At 44.3% G+C, this 15053-nt stretch overlaps 8 non-coding genes across 8 annotated transcripts; all 8 read left to right on the plus strand.

Moving 5' to 3' along the window:
- Positions 1-14: 14 nt before the first annotated feature.
- LOC141199153 (U2 spliceosomal RNA) lies at positions 15-205 on the plus strand. Its single transcript, XR_012270913.1, has one exon. It is a non-coding gene; the product is annotated as a U2 spliceosomal RNA (small nuclear RNA).
- A 1117-nt stretch (positions 206-1322) lies between these two features.
- On the plus strand, positions 1323-1513 carry LOC141199166 (U2 spliceosomal RNA). The gene has a single exon (XR_012270925.1). It is a non-coding gene; the product is annotated as a U2 spliceosomal RNA (small nuclear RNA).
- A 1120-nt stretch (positions 1514-2633) lies between these two features.
- Positions 2634-2824, plus strand: LOC141199177 (U2 spliceosomal RNA). The gene has a single exon (XR_012270936.1). It is a non-coding gene; the product is annotated as a U2 spliceosomal RNA (small nuclear RNA).
- Positions 2825-3945: 1121 nt separating this feature from the next.
- On the plus strand, positions 3946-4136 carry LOC141199188 (U2 spliceosomal RNA). Its single transcript, XR_012270947.1, has one exon. It is a non-coding gene; the product is annotated as a U2 spliceosomal RNA (small nuclear RNA).
- Positions 4137-5258: 1122 nt separating this feature from the next.
- On the plus strand, positions 5259-5449 carry LOC141200434 (U2 spliceosomal RNA). The gene has a single exon (XR_012272155.1). It is a non-coding gene; the product is annotated as a U2 spliceosomal RNA (small nuclear RNA).
- A 1125-nt stretch (positions 5450-6574) lies between these two features.
- On the plus strand, positions 6575-6765 carry LOC141199199 (U2 spliceosomal RNA). The gene has a single exon (XR_012270958.1). It is a non-coding gene; the product is annotated as a U2 spliceosomal RNA (small nuclear RNA).
- Positions 6766-7888: 1123 nt separating this feature from the next.
- Positions 7889-8079, plus strand: LOC141199211 (U2 spliceosomal RNA). The gene has a single exon (XR_012270969.1). It is a non-coding gene; the product is annotated as a U2 spliceosomal RNA (small nuclear RNA).
- Positions 8080-9198: 1119 nt separating this feature from the next.
- LOC141199222 (U2 spliceosomal RNA) lies at positions 9199-9389 on the plus strand. The gene has a single exon (XR_012270980.1). It is a non-coding gene; the product is annotated as a U2 spliceosomal RNA (small nuclear RNA).
- Positions 9390-15053: the final 5664 nt, after the last annotated feature.

Genomic DNA, 15053 nt, shown 5'->3' on the forward strand with positions numbered 1-15053 from the left:
AACCAATTCTGGTTATCGCTTCTCGGCCTTTTGGCTAAGATCAAGTGTAGTATCTGTTCTTATCAGTTTAATATCTGATACGTCCCCTATCTGGGGACCATATATTAAATGGATTTTTAGAACAGGGAGATGGAAAAAGAGCTTGCTCTGTCCACTCCACGCATTGACCTGGTATTGCAGTATCTCCAGGACCGGTGCACCCCTTCTTTAATGCAGTTTCTAAAATCAGAAAGAATTGAATTCAATGCTTTTTGTTCATTTTGCTTGTTTGTCGGATTTTGGGATGGACTCTTTGGCTTTGCTTTTCTTCTCCTCATTGGATTTTTCATGTTAAAAGTTGCAGAAGCCAGATGACAAGCTCATTTTGGTTCAACTTCAGCAACTGTGCATTGCATTGCCATGTAATGTAATGTAATGCAATGCTATCTATCTAGCTCTCCCTCTATACTTCCTTTTGGATAAACAGACATATTAGGCAAGCATTTTGGAGCTTTCACCTAAATAACTACAGGTGGTGAGATAAGCTGCACAATATAATTGACCTTTCAGTATATTGTTGCACACACACCATCTATTTAGCAAATGCCCTTGTTATCAACAGCAGCCTTTTAAACTCACCTGAGCTAACAGGTATGTGAGCTGGTTACTCTGCTGCGCTTAAAATTTCTTTTTTGGTTTGCTACAATGCCTTTTCTGAAACGTTGTCTCCCTCTGCTGGAACACTGACTTCTTTCATTTAATGCCTGCAGACTATAAAAGAGAAACCAACCCAAAAAGTTTGGTTGATTAGTCTGTGGCATTCTTTTAAACTGTTGCTTATGGCGGTCTCTGTGAGCTTCTCAGTGACATTCAGCCATCCAGGTATCCCGCCTGCAGTAGACGGAATGTGGCAATGGAACGCTGGCTGCGCGTGTCATAATAGGCTCTGAGCCTTTATATACCTGCGCACAGCAGCAGCCACCTTCAGTCTGCTGCTGGACAGCCAGCAGCAGCAGCAGCAGGAGAGGTAATTAATCAGCAACCCTCCTGCTAAGGGTAGACAGCTGCTCGTTCCACCCCCCCCCCGCCTTAATTGGTTCTCCTCCCTTCCAACGGTCTTGAGGCGGGTGGGAACAGCCGGGGGTTGAGGGTACTGTGCTAAAAGAGGTGGAGTTATGCAGATCTAAAACGCGTGGATTGCAGCAGCAAGCCGAAAAGTGCAGGCATGTGAGGGATCTAGAGGTTGACAGCATGTCTTCTTAACGGGAGTCCAGGTGGCCATCTCCACAAATGGACTTTTCAGAATCCTTGGGTGGCACCGTAGTCGGAAACCAATTCTGGTTATCGCTTCTCGGCCTTTTGGCTAAGATCAAGTGTAGTATCTGTTCTTATCAGTTTAATATCTGATACGTCCCCTATCTGGGGACCATATATTAAATGGATTTTTAGAACAGGGAGATGGAAAAAGAGCTTGCTCTGTCCACTCCACGCATTGACCTGGTATTGCAGTATCTCCAGGACCGGTGCACCCCTTCTTTAATGCAGTTTCTAAAATCAGAAAGAATTGAATTCAATGCTTTTTGTTCATTTTGCTTGTTTGTCGGATTTTGGGATGGACTCTTTGGCTTTGCTTTTCTTCTCCTCATTGGATTTTTCATGTTAAAAGTTGCAGAAGCCAGATGACAAGCTCATTTTGGTTCAACTTCAGCAACTGTGCATTGCATTGCCATGTAATGTAATGTAATGCAATGCTATCTATCTAGCTCTCCCTCTATACTTCCTTTTGGATAAACAGACATATTAGGCAAGCATTTTGGAGCTTTCACCTAAATAACTACAGGTGGTGAGATAAGCTGCACAATATAATTGACCTTTCAGTATATTGTTGCACACACACCATCTATTTAGCAAATGCCCTTGTTATCAACAGCAGCCTTTTAAACTCACCTGAGCTAACAGGTATGTGAGCTGGTTACTCTGCTGCGCTTAAAATTTCTTTTTTGGTTTGCTACAATGCCTTTTCTGAAACGTTGTCTCCCTCTGCTGGAACACTGACTTCTTTCATTTAATGCCTGCAGACTATAAAAGAGAAACCAACCCAAAAAGTTTGGTTGATTAGTCTGTGGCATTCTTTTAAACTGTTGCTTATGGCGGTCTCTGTGAGCTTCTCAGTGACATTCAGCCATCCAGGTATCCCGCCTGCAGTAGACGGAATGTGGCAATGGAACGCTGGCTGCGCGTGTCATAATAGGCTCTGAGCCTTTATATACCTGCGCACAGCAGCAGCCACCTTCAGTCTGCTGCTGGACAGCCAGCAGCAGCAGCAGCAGGAGAGGTAATTAATCAGCAACCCTCCTGCTAAGGGTAGACAGCTGCTCGTTCCACCCCCCCCTCGCCTTAATTGGTTCTCCTCCCTTCCAACGGTGTTGAGGCGGGTGGGAACAGCCGGGGGTTGAGGGTACTGTGCTAAAAGAGGTGGAGTTATGCAGATCTAAAACGCGTGGATTGCAGCAGCAGCAAGCCGAAAAGTGCAGGCATGTGAGGGATCTAGAGGTTGACAGCATGTCTTCTTAACGGGAGTCCAGGTGGCCATCTCCACAAATGGACTTTTCAGAATCCTTGGGTGGCACCGTAGTCGGAAACCAATTCTGGTTATCGCTTCTCGGCCTTTTGGCTAAGATCAAGTGTAGTATCTGTTCTTATCAGTTTAATATCTGATACGTCCCCTATCTGGGGACCATATATTAAATGGATTTTTAGAACAGGGAGATGGAAAAAGAGCTTGCTCTGTCCACTCCACGCATTGACCTGGTATTGCAGTATCTCCAGGACCGGTGCACCCCTTCTTTAATGCAGTTTCTAAAATCAGAAAGAATTGAATTCAATGCTTTTTGTTCATTTTGCTTGTTTGTCGGATTTTGGGATGGACTCTTTGGCTTTGCTTTTCTTCTCCTCATTGGATTTTTCATGTTAAAAGTTGCAGAAGCCAGATGACAAGCTCATTTTGGTTCAACTTCAGCAACTGTGCATTGCATTGCCATGTAATGTAATGTAATGCAATGCTATCTATCTAGCTCTCCCTCTATACTTCCTTTTGGATAAACAGACATATTAGGCAAGCATTTTGGAGCTTTCACCTAAATAACTACAGGTGGTGAGATAAGCTGCACAATATAATTGACCTTTCAGTATATTGTTGCACACACACCATCTATTTAGCAAATGCCCTTGTTATCAACAGCAGCCTTTTAAACTCACCTGAGCTAACAGGTATGTGAGCTGGTTACTCTGCTGCGCTTAAAATTTCTTTTTTGGTTTGCTACAATGCCTTTTCTGAAACGTTGTCTCCCTCTGCTGGAACACTGACTTCTTTCATTTAATGCCTGCAGACTATAAAAGAGAAACCAACCCAAAAAGTTTGGTTGATTAGTCTGTGGCATTCTTTTAAACTGTTGCTTATGGCGGTCTCTGTGAGCTTCTCAGTGACATTCAGCCATCCAGGTATCCCGCCTGCAGTAGACGGAATGTGGCAATGGAACGCTGGCTGCGCGTGTCATAATAGGCTCTGAGCCTTTATATACCTGCGCACAGCAGCAGCCACCTTCAGTCTGCTGCTGGACAGCCAGCAGCAGCAGCAGCAGGAGAGGTAATTAATCAGCAACCCTCCTGCTAAGGGTAGACAGCTGCTCGTTCCACCCCCCCCCCCGCCTTAATTGGTTCTCCTCCCTTCCAACGGTGTTGAGGCGGGTGGGAACAGCCGGGGGTTGAGGGTACTGTGCTAAAAGAGGTGGAGTTATGCAGATCTAAAACGCGTGGATTGCAGCAGCAGCAAGCCGAAAAGTGCAGGCATGTGAGGGATCTAGAGGTTGACAGCATGTCTTCTTAACGGGAGTCCAGGTGGCCATCTCCACAAATGGACTTTTCAGAATCCTTGGGTGGCACCGTAGTCGGAAACCAATTCTGGTTATCGCTTCTCGGCCTTTTGGCTAAGATCAAGTGTAGTATCTGTTCTTATCAGTTTAATATCTGATACGTCCCCTATCTGGGGACCATATATTAAATGGATTTTTAGAACAGGGAGATGGAAAAAGAGCTTGCTCTGTCCACTCCACGCATTGACCTGGTATTGCAGTATCTCCAGGACCGGTGCACCCCTTCTTTAATGCAGTTTCTAAAATCAGAAAGAATTGAATTCAATGCTTTTTGTTCATTTTGCCTGTTTGTCGGATTTTGGGATGGACTCTTTGGCTTTGCTTTTCTTCTCCTCATTGGATTTTTCATGTTAAAAGTTGCAGAAGCCAGATGACAAGCTCATTTTGGTTCAACTTCAGCAACTGTGCATTGCATTGCCATGTAATGTAATGTAATGCAATGCTATCTATCTAGCTCTCCCTCTATACTTCCTTTTGGATAAACAGACATATTAGGCAAGCATTTTGGAGCTTTCACCTAAATAACTACAGGTGGTGAGATAAGCTGCACAATATAATTGACCTTTCAGTATATTGTTGCACACACACCATCTATTTAGCAAATGCCCTTGTTATCAACAGCAGCCTTTTAAACTCACCTGAGCTAACAGGTATGTGAGCTGGTTACTCTGCTGCGCTTAAAATTTCTTTTTTGGTTTGCTACAATGCCTTTTCTGAAACGTTGTCTCCCTCTGCTGGAACACTGACTTCTTTCATTTAATGCCTGCAGACTATAAAAGAGAAACCAACCCAAAAAGTTTGGTTGATTAGTCTGTGGCATTCTTTTAAACTGTTGCTTATGGCGGTCTCTGTGAGCTTCTCAGTGACATTCAGCCATCCAGGTATCCCGCCTGCAGTAGACGGAATGTGGCAATGGAACGCTGGCTGCGCGTGTCATAATAGGCTCTGAGCCTTTATATACCTGCGCACAGCAGCAGCCACCTTCAGTCTGCTGCTGGACAGCCAGCAGCAGCAGCAGCAGGAGAGGTAATTAATCAGCAACCCTCCTGCTAAGGGTAGACAGCTGCTCGTTCCACCCCCCCCCCCCGCCTTAATTGGCTCTCCTCCCCTCCAACGGTGTTGAGGCGGGTGGGAACAGCCGGGGGTTGAGGGTACTGTGCTAAAAGAGGTGGAGTTATGCAGATCTAAAACGCGTGGATTGCAGCAGCAGCAAGCCGAAAAGTGCAGGCATGTGAGGGATCTAGAGGTTGACAGCATGTCTTCTTAACGGGAGTCCAGGTGGCCATCTCCACAAATGGACTTTTCAGAATCCTTGGGTGGCACCGTAGTCGGAAACCAATTCTGGTTATCGCTTCTCGGCCTTTTGGCTAAGATCAAGTGTAGTATCTGTTCTTATCAGTTTAATATCTGATACGTCCCCTATCTGGGGACCATATATTAAATGGATTTTTAGAACAGGGAGATGGAAAAAGAGCTTGCTCTGTCCACTTCACGCATTGACCTGGTATTGCAGTATCTCCAGGACCGGTGCACCCCTTCTTTAATGCAGTTTCTAAAATCAGAAAGAATTGAATTCAATGCTTTTTGTTCATTTTGCCTGTTTGTCGGATTTTGGGATGGACTCTTTGGCTTTGCTTTTCTTCTCCTCATTGGATTTTTCATGTTAAAAGTTGCAGAAGCCAGATGACAAGCTCATTTTGGTTCAACTTCAGCAACTGTGCATTGCATTGCCATGTAATGTAATGTAATGCAATGCTATCTATCTAGCTCTCCCTCTATACTTCCTTTTGGATAAACAGACATATTAGGCAAGCATTTTGGAGCTTTCACCTAAATAACTACAGGTGGTGAGATAAGCTGCACAATATAATTGACCTTTCAGTATATTGTTGCACACACACCATCTATTTAGCAAATGCCCTTGTTATCAACAGCAGCCTTTTAAACTCACCTGAGCTAACAGGTATGTGAGCTGGTTACTCTGCTGCGCTTAAAATTTCTTTTTTGGTTTGCTACAATGCCTTTTCTGAAACGTTGTCTCCCTCTGCTGGAACACTGACTTCTTTCATTTAATGCCTGCAGACTATAAAAGAGAAACCAACCCAAAAAGTTTGGTTGATTAGTCTGTGGCATTCTTTTAAACTGTTGCTTATGGCGGTCTCTGTGAGCTTCTCAGTGACATTCAGCCATCCAGGTATCCCGCCTGCAGTAGACGGAATGTGGCAATGGAACGCTGGCTGCGCGTGTCATAATAGGCTCTGAGCCTTTATATACCTGCGCACAGCAGCAGCCACCTTCAGTCTGCTGCTGGACAGCCAGCAGCAGCAGCAGCAGGAGAGGTAATTAATCAGCAACCCTCCTGCTAAGGGTAGACAGCTGCTCGTTCCACCCCCCCCCCCCCCCGCCTTAATTGGTTCCCCTCCCTTCCAACGGTGTTGAGGCGGGTGGGAACAGCCGGGGGTTGAGGGTACTGTGCTAAAAGAGGTGGAGTTATGCAGATCTAAAACGCGTGGATTGCAGCAGCAGCAAGCCGAAAAGTGCAGGCATGTGAGGGATCTAGAGGTTGACAGCATGTCTTCTTAACGGGAGTCCAGGTGGCCATCTCCACAAATGGACTTTTCAGAATCCTTGGGTGGCACCGTAGTCGGAAACCAATTCTGGTTATCGCTTCTCGGCCTTTTGGCTAAGATCAAGTGTAGTATCTGTTCTTATCAGTTTAATATCTGATACGTCCCCTATCTGGGGACCATATATTAAATGGATTTTTAGAACAGGGAGATGGAAAAAGAGCTTGCTCTGTCCACTCCACGCATTGACCTGGTATTGCAGTATCTCCAGGACCGGTGCACCCCTTCTTTAATGCAGTTTCTAAAATCAGAAAGAATTGAATTCAATGCTTTTTGTTCATTTTGCTTGTTTGTCGGATTTTGGGATGGACTCTTTGGCTTTGCTTTTCTTCTCCTCATTGGATTTTTCATGTTAAAAGTTGCAGAAGCCAGATGACAAGCTCATTTTGGTTCAACTTCAGCAACTGTGCATTGCATTGCCATGTAATGTAATGTAATGCAATGCTATCTATCTAGCTCTCCCTCTATACTTCCTTTTGGATAAACAGACATATTAGGCAAGCATTTTGGAGCTTTCACCTAAATAACTACAGGTGGTGAGATAAGCTGCACAATATAATTGACCTTTCAGTATATTGTTGCACACACACCATCTATTTAGCAAATGCCCTTGTTATCAACAGCAGCCTTTTAAACTCACCTGAGCTAACAGGTATGTGAGCTGGTTACTCTGCTGCGCTTAAAATTTCTTTTTTGGTTTGCTACAATGCCTTTTCTGAAACGTTGTCTCCCTCTGCTGGAACACTGACTTCTTTCATTTAATGCCTGCAGACTATAAAAGTGAAACCAACCCAAAAAGTTTGGTTGATTAGTCTGTGGCATTCTTTTAAACTGTTGCTTATGGCGGTCTCTGTGAGCTTCTCAGTGACATTCAGCCATCCAGGTATCCCGCCTGCAGTAGACGGAATGTGGCAATGGAACGCTGGCTGCGCGTGTCATAATAGGCTCTGAGCCTTTATATACCTGCGCACAGCAGCAGCCACCTTCAGTCTGCTGCTGGACAGCCAGCAGCAGCAGCAGCAGGAGAGGTAATTAATCAGCAACCCTCCTGCTAAGGGTAGACAGCTGCTCGTTCCACCCCCCCCCCCCCGCCTTAATTGGTTCTCCTCCCTTCCAACGGTGTTGAGGCGGGTGGGAACAGCCGGGGGTTGAGGGTACTGTGCTAAAAGAGGTGGAGTTATGCAGATCTAAAACGCGTGGATTGCAGCAGCAGCAAGCCGAAAAGTGCAGGCATGTGAGGGATCTAGAGGTTGACAACATGTCTTCTTAACGGGAGTCCAGGTGGCCATCTCCACAAATGGACTTTTCAGAATCCTTGGGTGGCACCGTAGTCGGAAACCAATTCTGGTTATCGCTTCTCGGCCTTTTGGCTAAGATCAAGTGTAGTATCTGTTCTTATCAGTTTAATATCTGATACGTCCCCTATCTGGGGACCATATATTAAATGGATTTTTAGAACAGGGAGATGGAAAAAGAGCTTGCTCTGTCCACTCCACGCATTGACCTGGTATTGCAGTATCTCCAGGACCGGTGCACCCCTTCTTTAATGCAGTTTCTAAAATCAGAAAGAATTGAATTCAATGCTTTTTGTTCATTTTGCCTGTTTGTCGGATTTTGGGATGGACTCTTTGGCTTTGCTTTTCTTCTCCTCATTGGATTTTTCATGTTAAAAGTTGCAGAAGCCAGATGACAAGCTCATTTTGGTTCAACTTCAGCAACTGTGCATTGCATTGCCATGTAATGTAATGTAATGCAATGCTATCTATCTAGCTCTCCCTCTATACTTCCTTTTGGATAAACAGACATATTAGGCAAGCATTTTGGAGCTTTCACCTAAATAACTACAGGTGGTGAGATAAGCTGCACAATATAATTGACCTTTCAGTATATTGTTGCACACACACCATCTATTTAGCAAATGCCCTTGTTATCAACAGCAGCCTTTTAAACTCACCTGAGCTAACAGGTATGTGAGCTTTTTACTCTGCTGCGCTTAAAATTTCTTTTTTGGTTTGCTACAATGCCTTTTCTGAAACGTTGTCTCCCTCTGCTGGAACACTGACTTCTTTCATTTAATGCCTGCAGACTATAAAAGAGAAACCAACCCAAAAAGTTTGGTTGATTAGTCTGTGGCATTCTTTTAAACTGTTGCTTATGGCGGTCTCTGTGAGCTTCTCAGTGACATTCAGCCATCCAGGTATCCCGCCTGCAGTAGACGGAATGTGGCAATGGAACGCTGGCTGCGCGTGTCATAATAGGCTCTGAGCCTTTATATACCTGCGCACAGCAGCAGCCACCTTCAGTCTGCTGCTGGACAGCCAGCAGCAGCAGCAGCAGGAGAGGTAATTAATCAGCAACCCTCCTGCTAAGGGTAGACAGCTGCTCGTTCCACCCCCCCCCGCCTTAATTGGTTCTCCTCCCTTCCAACGGTGTTGAGGCGGGTGGGAACAGCCGGGGGTTGAGGGTACTGTGCTAAAAGAGGTGGAGTTATGCAGATCTAAAACGCGTGGATTGCAGCAGCAGCAAGCCGAAAAGTGCAGGCATGTGAGGGATCTAGAGGTTGACAGCATGTCTTCTTAACGGGAGTCCAGGTGGCCATCTCCACAAATGGACTTTTCAGAATCCTTGGGTGGCACCGTAGTCGGAAACCAATTCTGGTTATCGCTTCTCGGCCTTTTGGCTAAGATCAAGTGTAGTATCTGTTCTTATCAGTTTAATATCTGATACGTCCCCTATCTGGGGACCATATATTAAATGGATTTTTAGAACAGGGAGATGGAAAAAGAGCTTGCTCTGTCCACTCCACGCATTGACCTGGTATTGCAGTATCTCCAGGACCGGTGCACCCCTTCTTTAATGCAGTTTCTAAAATCAGAAAGAATTGAATTCAATGCTTTTTGTTCATTTTGCTTGTTTGTCGGATTTTGGGATGGACTCTTTGGCTTTGCTTTTCTTCTCCTCATTGGATTTTTCATGTTAAAAGTTGCAGAAGCCAGATGACAAGCTCATTTTGGTTCAACTTCAGCAACTGTGCATTGCATTGCCATGTAATGTAATGTAATGCAATGCTATCTATCTAGCTCTCCCTCTATACTTCCTTTTGGATAAACAGACATATTAGGCAAGCATTTTGGAGCTTTCACCTAAATAACTACAGGTGGTGAGATAAGCTGCACAATATAATTGACCTTTCAGTATATTGTTGCACACACACCATCTATTTAGCAAATGCCCTTGTTATCAACAGCAGCCTTTTAAACTCACCTGAGCTAACAGGTATGTGAGCTGGTTACTCTGCTGCGCTTAAAATTTCTTTTTTGGTTTGCTACAATGCCTTTTCTGAAACGTTGTCTCCCTCTGCTGGAACACTGACTTCTTTCATTTAATGCCTGCAGACTATAAAAGAGAAACCAACCCAAAAAGTTTGGTTGATTAGTCTGTGGCATTCTTTTAAACTGTTGCTTATGGCGGTCTCTGTGAGCTTCTCAGTGACATTCAGCCATCCAGGTATCCCGCCTGCAGTAGACGGAATGTGGCAATGGAACGCTGGCTGCGCGTGTCATAATAGGCTCTGAGCCTTTATATACCTGCGCACAGCAGCAGCCACCTTCAGTCTGCTGCTGGACAGCCAGCAGCAGCAGCAGCAGGAGAGGTAATTAATCAGCAACCCTCCTGCTAAGGGTAGACAGCTGCTCGTTCCACCCCCCCCCCGCCTTAATTGGTTCTCCTCCCTTCCAACGGTGTTGAGGCGGGTGGGAACAGCCGGGGGTTGAGGGTACTGTGCTAAAAGAGGTGGAGTTATGCAGATCTAAAACGCGTGGATTGCAGCAGCAGCAAGCCGAAAAGTGCAGGCATGTGAGTGATCTAGAGGTTGACAGCATGTCTTCTTAACGGGAGTCCAGGTGGCCATCTCCACAAATGGACTTTTCAGAATCCTTGGGTGGCACCGTAGTCGGAAACCAATTCTGGTTATCGCTTCTCGGCCTTTTGGCTAAGACCATTTGGTTGCAGCCTGATAGGTGCGAGTTCTCTGGAGGAATCCAGGCCTTTTTGCGAAAGGATTTGGCGATTTTCTGTGGTATTATACCGACAGGTTTTGAAGATGAACTTCGTGAAGAATACTATCCGAATTGGAGTGGATCCATCAGTTTCCGAGAGGAATAATGTGTCCTTCATCGTGGAGAAACTTTTGGAACGAAAAGCTGGAGCAAAACGAGGCGACTTCTACAGCGTCAACGAGTTTCCTAAATCAGGTACATATGACGTGACTTTTGTAGAAGAAAATACCTGCCTTGATGTGTTTGAGTGGCTTCGGAGTCACACTGATGATCCTTTCTTGGAAGGGGTGTGGTTTGGACCCTTGTTTGGACTTCAAGAAAAGATTGTGTGGGTAACAGTTTATAATCCTTTTACTGAGCCAGCATTGCTTGAAGGCTTCCTTGCACGGTACTGTGATTATGTGCGTAAAGGGGAAAAGCAGTTTAATTCTTTAGGTATTTTCAACTGCAAATACAAGTTTCGGGTGAAACTGAAGAAGGATCCTGGAAGTGTGGGAGGCTTTAGACATCCTCCTGCGAATTTTTCTGTGGCGGGACATAGGGGCTTCCTTTACTATGTAGGGCAGCCTATGTATTGCAGGAAATGTTACTGCTTTGGACATGTGCAGGATGCATGTAAGAAAGGGCAATGTTGCCGTAACTGCAAAGAGGAGGGGCATGTGGCAAGTGCCTGCCCGAAGCCCAAGGCTTGTGACATGTGTGGAAGTGGTGAGCACATGTTTAAAGATTGCCCGCAGGGTGTGCCCAGGAAAACTGATAAGGAGAGGAAGAAGGAGGAGGAGGAGAGGAGGGTTTTGCAGCAGATAGAAAGAGAAACTGCTAGAATGGAGAGAGAGCAGAGGAGACGGAGTGAAAGGTCTGCCCCTGAAACTGTGAGTCTGAGGCCTGCTTACCAGAAGGAGAAAAAGGCACCTAAAATGGAGAAGGAGCTTGTGAAAGAATTGAGGAGAATGGAGGGGCAGATGAATGCAGCGGGAGAAGGAAGGTGTCCGGATACGTTGGACTTTCAGGACGCTGTAGATGCTGCAGATTGTATGGAAACTGGGGAAGGGTCATCACACCCTTCAGATCCTGAGAATATTGAGGAGTACTTTTCCGATGAGGGTGGGGGGAGTAGAAAGTGTCACAGGGAGGGTGGTGGGGCAAATGATGAAGAAGATATCAAGGCACCGCAGTGAAAAGTGGGTGCCAAGAAAGCAAGGTGGGGTGATGGTGATGCTGCTAGCGGCTCGGAAACGAGTTGCTCGGTTCAGATGGTGGAAGAAGATAGTGGGGGTGCTGGTTAAGGTTGCCTTGCAATATGCGTGATAATGCCTATTATAAGCTTTGACTTAAGTCAAAGGCTTTTTCTTGTGAGTGGAGTTTTTGTAGTGTTTTTGTAACTTTTCTGTTTTCGTTTTTTTTAGGAGGTTTAAAAAAGGAAAAAATGGGTTTTACTATAATTTCACAAAATGTGAGAGTGTTTAAAAATAAGGCCAGGAGGGCTGCAATTTTTGATTTTTTGGCTATGAAGAATGCATCGATTTTTTGTTTGCAAGAGTGTGGAGTGGTGGATGGGGTGAGAGGAGATGAATGGTCTCATGGAGCATCTGTGTGGTCGGGGAGTGCATGTAATAAAAATGATGGTGTGGGGATTTTAGTTAAAGGGAGGGAGGTGGTTTTGAGTGATTATGTGGTGATTGATGTGGGGAGGTGCATTTTAGCAAATTTTGAGTATAAAAATGTTAAATTTTGTGTTATTAATGTTTATGCGCCGGTGGAGAAAAATGACCGGAAAAAGTTATTTGAAAAAATTAAACTTTTTGTTCCGGGAAGAATGCCTGTGGTGATTGTGGGTGATATGAATTGTGATGTGGGGAGAGTGAATGTGGATGTGTCTGGGAAAACTTTGTTAGAGTTAGTTAGTGATTTTGATTTGCATGATATGCAAAGTGTATGTAAAGTGAGGCCTTTGTTAAATACCTTCTTTTCCGAAAGTGGAAGAATACAATCTAGATTGGATTACTGTTTTATTTCAAAAAATATGATTCCTGTTGACTATAAGCAGGAGAATGTTTTGTTTTCAGATCATGTGTGCATGTCGTGTGAGTTGGATGTGAATGTGAATGGGGTGTTTGGGAAAGGTTTGTGGAAGTTGAATGTTAAGTTATTGGAGTATGAGGAAGTAAGAAAGGAATATGCAAGACGGTATGAGGAGTGGTGTGAGTGTAAAAATGGTTTTGGGAATGTTTGTGGGTGGTGGGATTGGGTTAAAAAACAGACAAAAAATTTTTTCAAAAATTTGGGTTATAAGATGGCAGCAGTCAAGAGGAGACATTTTGTGAGTTTAAATGCACGTTTAAGTTTCTTGTATAAATTGAGGGAGGGAGGGATGGAGGTGGAGGAGGATATTTTACAAGTGAAAAAGGAGGTTCATGAGTTCTTGTTGGAAAAAGGGAGGAGTATTGTCTTTAGAGCAAAAGTTGATAATTTGGAGTATGATGAAAAATGTTCACGTTTTTTTTTCAAGAAGGTTTTTGGGAAAAAGCAAAATATGTGTGTGTTGAATGGAGCAGATGGAAGCGAGGTGAGTGGAGAGGATATGTGTGAGGAAGTGGCAAAGTTTTATGAGGATTTGTATGCTGTAAAGTGGAGGGATGAGTGTTTGGAGAATGATGTTTTGAGTACGTTAGAGAGTAAATTGAATGAGGCGGAAAGAGAGAGGCTGATGGATGCTGTGACAAGTGATGAAGTATGGAAGGTTATGTGTAGTATGGCTTTGAATAAGACGCCGGGGGAGGATGGTCTTCCAGTAGAATTTTACCGCATGATGTGGGATGTGATTGGGAGTGATTTTGTGGATTTTTGTAAGTATATGTGGGAAAATATGGAGGTGGCAGGTAGTATGCGTGCAGGTATGGTTGTATTGATTCCGAAAAAGGGTGATTTGAAGAGTCTGAAAAACTGGAGGCCAATAACATTATTGAACTGTGATTATAAGATCTACGCAAAATTAATGGCAAATAGGATGCGTGATGTGATAGAGAGTGTGATTGGGGATGAGCAGTGTTGTGCAGTACCTGGGAGACGGATTCACGAGTGTGTGTGTATATTGAGAGATTGTCTATGGGATTGTATGAGCCGGAAGAAGAGTGTGTTTTTGTTGAGCCTGGATTTTGAAAAGGCGTATGATAGGTTGTCGCATGGTTTTTTGTTTAGAGTGTTGCTGAGAATGGGTTTTCCTGCTGATTTTGTTGGGAGAGTGAGAAGTCTATATACAGATATTTATAGTTGTGTTTTAATGAACGGTTATGTCGGTAGGAGAGTGAATGTGCATTCGGGCGTGAGGCAGGGGTGTCCGTTATCCCCTGTGGCTTTTATTTGTGCAATTGAACCTTTGTTGTGTATGTTGAGGAAGGATAAAGTGGTTCGAGGTGTGCAAGTGCCGGGAGGTGGAGGAAGAGAGTGGAAGGTGAGTGGTTATATGGATGACGTGTGTGTATTATGTGATTCTGAATGTTCGGTGAGGCGGGTGAAGTTGTTAGTGTCTATCTTTTGTGGTGCGTCTGCATTTAAAGTGAATTGGGAAAAGAGTGAGTGTAAGGTTTTTGGAAGTGGTATTTTGAGTAGAGATGTAGGTGTGAACGTAGTGAATGGGCCCATTAAGGTTTTGGGAGTGAAGTTTTCAGAAAGATTGGATGGGAAAGAAAGTTGGGATGACGCGAAAGAGAAGGTTGAAAAGAAGTTATGTTTTTGGAAGTTGAGAAGCCTTACTTTCTTTGGAAAAATCTTAGTCATTAAAAGCGTGGTGTTGCCTATTTTTTTATATGTTGCAGTTGTGTTTCCACCAGGTTATATGGTTTTGAGAGGATTGAATAGGATTTTGTTTGTTTTTTGTGGAATTCTAAAATGGAGAGGGCTCGGAGGGAAGTGTTGGTGAAGCGTATGGAGAAAGGTGGTTTGGGTTTTCCAAATTTAGAAGTTTTTTTGGGTGTGAATATTGTGGTGTTTGTGCTGAAAGTGATTATGGGCGATGGAAAGTTTTCATGTATGTGTGGATATTTATTTGGGGCTTATTCTTTTCGTTTGAAGTGGAGAGAGAGGGATTTGCGGTGTCCGGTTGCTTTTGAGGTGCCCGTGTGGTATGTGTGGGTTTATAAGTTTTTGGTGAAGTATGAGTTGTGTGATGTGGATGTGAGGTTGTTGGGAAATAAGAAGGCTGTGTACAGGATGATTGAGTGTAGAGAAATGGAGAGTGGAATAAATTTGGTGAGAGGGTGTGATGTGCAAAAAGTATGGAAGAAGGTGCGGATGGGTGGTATGACAAATAAGCAGAGTGAGGTTGTGTGGCAGTCTTTGCATGGAGTGTTGCCAGTAAGAGAGTTTCAGAGGAATAGAGGTTTAGTGAGGAGTGAAACGTGTCCAAGAAATGGCTGTGGTGGAAGGGAAAGTGTGTTGCATGTTTTTTGGAATTGCCA

Source organism: Phyllobates terribilis, unplaced genomic scaffold (genome assembly GCF_046119375.1).
Source record: "Phyllobates terribilis strain yellow unplaced genomic scaffold, ASM4611937v1 Scaffold_108__1_contigs__length_5656254, whole genome shotgun sequence".
Taxonomy (NCBI): Eukaryota; Metazoa; Chordata; class Amphibia; order Anura; family Dendrobatidae; genus Phyllobates; species Phyllobates terribilis.